Below are 5,559 nucleotides of genomic sequence, written 5' to 3' on the forward strand. Positions count from 1 at the left end.
AAAAAAAAAAAAACCCCACCAAGAGGAATCAGCAGCTGACCCTGCCTGCAGGCAGCTGCCATGGGCCCGAGGAGGAAGCCCCAGTGCAAAGAACCAGATTCCTGCAGAAGAAACACTCTGGGCAGCATGGAGGAGGCTGGAGACAGGAGTCAGGCCATGGAGAAAGATGGGACACGGGTTTTGAGGACAAGTTGTGGGTGGAGGATTTCTGCGGTGATTGAGTGGAGTTTTTTCTAAGTCCCTATGCAAGAATGTAGGAGAAAGGCTATCTCCCTGTATCACCGACCTGACTCCCACCACAATCTTTTGCTATTTCAGAATTAAACAGACCTGCGCCTTCATCCACAACAGTGCACTAGAGACAGAACTCAGTGAGGTTATACATGTGAAAGCTCTTAACCAGTTAATATTTGTTCTGTACTGGACTTGTGCAGGGTCATGTTCCTGGTGCTGGAGAGGCTGGCAGACACCCCCACCCTGCATATTAACACCGACAATCCGGCAAGTGAGGAACCGGAGTTAAGCGAGGGCACCTCTGTCCCACTTGGGATGGTCACCATCCACCTCTCCTGCCTTCTCCTCTTCCCCACCTGCCCTCCTTTGAAAACAAAGGTATGTTTTAAAAATACATAAACCCATGACACAGTCATCCGAGGGCCCCCACGGCCTCATTCATAGTCCAGGATGGGTGCGAGCAGGGTAAGCCCTGGAGGGCCACCTTGAGTCATTACCAGCCCTCACAAGGAGGAAAAAGCAGCCGCCTGAAGTCTGGGATAAGGCAGGGTGTTCATGGCATCAGGGACCTCAGGAGTGAGTGGAGATGAGGAGCTGCCTTCTCATGGGTCTTATGTGGTCCTCCATTTCTTCCCACACCTGAGAGTGAAGATACCCCTGTCCTCCAAGTTAGACCCCACTCCTCACTTCCCCCACACTCAATCAACAGCCCCACCTCCGGGAACGCACCAGCACTCAGTCCCTTCTCCACCCCAGGCCCTCATCACCCTTCACCTGGATTACTGCACAGCGGAACTGTCTCCAGAGAGGGAATGGTCCCCATTCCCTCTCCCAGCCCAACCTTCACTCTGGGGTGGCAAAGATGGGCTCCCTAAAGTGCAAGTGTGAGCCTACCAACCCCCAGCTTGGAGGCTGCTGCTCCCATCCTCATTGTCTGAAGCCCTTTTTAATGCACAGTGCGGCTGCCCTCTGCTCTCACAGTTCAGAGCCAGTGTTTTTCAAAGGTTGTGACTTGCATGCCCAAGGTACCGATTCAAAGTCCAGCTTCCTAAACTAATCAGAAATTCTGCAGGTGAGCTCTGCACAGCTGAACTGGAGACAAGAAAATCCCAGATGCACTCTTTGTGTACACTGAAGTTAGAGAACCCTTTTGCTGGAGTTTCCCGTTGTTTAGGTAAATGCCCAGAACATATCTGGCCCCCTGCCATGATGCTGTGTTAGGACTCGGGCCAGCCACCTTACTGCTGATCCTACACATCTCCAAAGGCGAGAGTGGTTCCCAAAGATGCACCTGACTCCTCCTCACTGAGTGACCAAGGGAGTCACTTTATATCCCCAGGCCTCTGTGTTCCATACATACGATGGGTGGATATGTGTTGTCTAGGGTCCCTTCTAGACATACGATCTTCATGTTGTATCATGTATGTTCTGTTGGGTCTGAGGTTCCAGTCCTGAAATTCTAAGGACCGGCATTTTTCTATCTGGGGGTGTAAGTGGGGGGTGAAAAGTGAAAGTGTTAGTAACTTAGTCCGACTCTTTGCAGCCCCATGGACTATAGCCCACCACGCTCCTCTGTCCATAGGATTCTCCAGGCAAGGACACTAGAGTGGGCTGCCTTTCCCTTCTCCAGGAGATCTTCCTGACCCAGGGATTGAACCTAGATCTCCTGCACTATAGATGGATTCATTACCATTTGAGCCACCAGGGAGTAGGCGTGGGAGGGTAGCATTCTTTTCTCATTCAAAGTGAAACTTGTTTCCAATTTCCAATAAGGGAGAGCCAAGCAACGCTTAGCCTTCCTGGCATGGCTTTTTTTTTTTTTTTAGGCCAAGCCACGCGGCTTATGGGATCTTAGTTCCCTGACCAGGGATCAAACCCAGGCCCTTGTCAGTGAAAGTTCAGAGTTCTAACCACTGGACCACCAGGGATTCCTACCCTTTTTTTTTTTTTTTAATGTTCATTTCTAGAAAATTTCCCAATCCCTTTTCATAGGCCAAAGAGGAGGCACAGAGATGTGTGTAAGATGACAGCCGACCAGCAACCCTTCAGCACCCTGCTGCTTCCTAAGGCCTTTTCATATCCTTTTAGACATATAATCCTCCCATTTTAAAGACCAGAAAATCAAGGTTCAAGGATGGCGCAGCCAGACTGCGCAACTCAAACGTGCACATTCCCACCCTGAAACTCTCTGTGCTTGCCCTGTACCACCCAAGTCCACACTGAGCTCAGAGACGGTGAGAGCAGCTGCGCCAAACCCCCTACTGGCCAACGAGGCATGCCCTGCAGGGCAAGGGAGGGAGCGCTAACCAGCCAGCCACACCCCTTCCTGGCTCTCCACACGGAGCTGCTGGAAGCCTGCGCATGCAAGGGAGGGGGGAGACGGGGCTGAGCAACAGCCGCACGAGCAAAAGCGATGCCAGGGATTTAGTCAACAGAGAGCTAATATGAGTCAACAGCGGGTGCCGCTGCCAAACACACTAATGGGATCTTCAGCGGCATTAACAGAAGGGAAGAGTCTGGGGCAGGCCGAGGGAGTCCTGCCCTGCTGGCCAGACCACACCTGAGGGCTGGGGCCTGGCCTCGGAGGGGGACGCACCTTCTGAGCCAGCACCCAGGTTTCTGAAGAGGAATGGCTCTGGAAGGGCACTCTGGCCTGTATGGTGGGCCAAGGCCTCCTCTGGGAGCTGGGCTGGCACAGGAAGCCCACTCCAGATTGCCCATTATAGATGGATTCTTTTTTTCCCCCAAAGATCCTGATGCACAACAAAGCTTAAGAACACACAGGCGTGCCAGAGGATGAGACCCACCACCTGGGGAAGGGGGCTCCAGGCTCCATCAGGGAAGCATCACTGGAGAAGACAATTACAGCTGCTTCTTCCTTTGTTATATATAACAGCGGGGCCGTGGCATGGCCAAAAAGTGGCTGACTCCCTGAAACAACAGGGAGTCTAAAAATGCATAAGGGGCACTGGATTTGAGATCCTAGAGCCACAAGAATCAAAGTCTCCAGGAAGTCCTCCTGATTCATCCATCCCCAGCACCCTATCTGGTGAGCCTGTGAGCTCAGCATCACTTACAGGAAAAAGACACACTGCTGCCTGCGTTTCTCAAGGGCCTCAAGGCCACCTCTCATTCACCTTTGGGTCCACAGCCCAGCTGAAAACCAAGGTGCCCCAGCACAATCCCACTGAGGGCCTTGTGTTTGAGGCACTTCTGGAACACAGGCCTCCTGACTAGGGCTATAAAACGGCTTATGACAATGCCTGAGCATGGTGAGTATGCTGAGCGGAGAATGCATGACGCTACCACCACCAGAGAGTTTTAATTACAAAAGAGCCATAGTTAGCCTGGCGAGTGTGCTTTGTGCCTGAGCAAGTGACTGGAGACAGAAAATCCAGCTTAGGGAGATGGCGGTCAAAGGTAAATCCGGTGTACCAGGCCGCAAAGCCATCCCAGGGCCCAAGAAGCAGTAAAAATTCAGGAATGCAGGAAATGAGAATAATGACCAGGGGGACTAAATGCCAAAAAAGGACAGCATAAAAAGTGAGCCTGGTGAAATGGGGCTGAGAAGGAGCACAGATGCTACAGCTTTATGGAGACCCGGCTGCTTGGAGCCCATGCTGTAACTGAGAGTTCGTTACTGGCACTGAAACTCTGAAGATGACTGTGGGAGACTGTGATGCAGCTCTCACACAGAATAAATCTTCCAGTCAATGAGCTGTGCTCACTGGTGAATTCTCCATCTTTCCTCCCCAAGCAAGGGCACAGATGACCAAAGCCAACATTTGCTCTGGACCTGCCTTTGGGCGGCACATATACATTATATGCATGTCTATATAAATAAAATTGGAGGTTCACTAAATAACATCTTAAGGCATCCCATTGGACGTCCCTGGTGATACAGTGGATAAGAATCCGCCTGCCAATGCAAGGAACACAAGTTCGATCTCTGGTCTGGGAAGATCCCATATGCCGCAGAGCAACTAAACCCCTATGCCATAACTACTGAAGCCCGTGCGCCTAGAGCCTGTGCTCCCCAACAAAAGAAGCCACCGCAGCTAGAAGCCAGCACACCGCAAGTGAAGAGCAGCCCTCTCCCCCCACTGCTCTCTCTGCAACTAGATAAAAACCCAAGCAGCAGGTAAGACCCAATGTAACCCAAAAATAAATAAATAATTTTTTTTTTTTTTTTTTTTTACAAAAAGGAAAGAAATCTGCCATTGTAAGAAAACCTAGTTAATTCTTCTGTCAAGTAGCCTTTAATTAAGTGAAGAAACCTTTAGGATGCAAAACCTGCCTCCCCCACGCTAGGCCAGGGCTCCACCAGCTGAGGTAAGTCAGCCTTCGCATCCCAACCTGTTCATCTGGGTACCTGTTTGGGTCTATTCACCACGCATGCATTTTTACTGGGTTTGCATTTTTCATCTCAGAAACACCACTTGAACCTGTCGCAGAAACCTGACAGAAGCAATACATTTTATAAACGAATCATCTTGGGGGAACAGACAAGAAAATCATCAGCAGTGAGCGTTGTCAAAGTTCCCAACCAGAGCATTCCTTTCGCAGATCTGAGATGCAGAACGCGCCACATCCTCTCCACACACCAGCTGCCCGCTCCAGAAGCAACCCACTCACCTCTCCTCCACTCGGCTCGGCCCGCCCCCCTCCCCTTTTTCAAGTCTCCTCTCCCAGCTGAATAAAAAGCTGGAGAGCCCAGTCTTGGAAAAACAGTAACATTTTAATACTATTTTAAAGACAACTGCTCTGAGCACTGGAATGTTGGCTCCTTTTCCATGAATAAAAAGGCCCCCGAAGGGTATTATCGTAACAAAATGATATCCTATGGAGAGCACCAGGAACCACAAAAATAAAATCGCCATAAACTGAAACTGTCTCAAAATTAAACCTAACACAAGGAAACATTAAACCGCAGGCCAGGCAGACTCTGATTTTCCCATCTAAAACCCTTACAGGTTCCCAGCCAGTTCTCTCCTGACGTCCAATTTCCCCCACCCGAGAAGGTCTGAATGCTTTCTTTAGAAGTCCCGGTATGTTATTCCGCCCGCCCCGCTTGAAACCCTCGAGACGATCTGTAACATTCATCTAAAGCTCAACCGTTACTGTGTCCTCAGTCACACCCAAAGATTCCCAAAGGCAACGTCTGCCGCAGCGCCGGGTGCACAGTAGGCGCCCCACTAATGTGCGGATTCGATCTGATCAGATCTGGCCCCTTGGGCTAGAAAGACCCGCTGGTGGCCGGACGCCCTGGCGGGGATAGCAGCGCCAGCCGAGCTCTCCGCTGCAGGGGGCGGGGTGCAACCACCT

At 50.9% G+C, this 5,559-nt stretch overlaps 1 protein-coding gene across 1 annotated transcript in view; it reads right to left on the reverse strand.

Annotated features, from left to right (window-relative positions):
* EPB41L4B (erythrocyte membrane protein band 4.1 like 4B) overlaps positions 1-5,559 on the reverse strand; it is a gene marked incomplete at its 5' end in the record, with an annotated part of 138,993 nt that overhangs the window by 132,546 nt on the left and 888 nt on the right.

This window comes from Bison bison, unplaced genomic scaffold (assembly GCF_000754665.1).
Source record: "Bison bison bison isolate TAMUID 2011002044 unplaced genomic scaffold, Bison_UMD1.0 scf7180017864183, whole genome shotgun sequence".
NCBI lineage: Eukaryota > Metazoa > Chordata > Mammalia > Artiodactyla > Bovidae > Bison > Bison bison.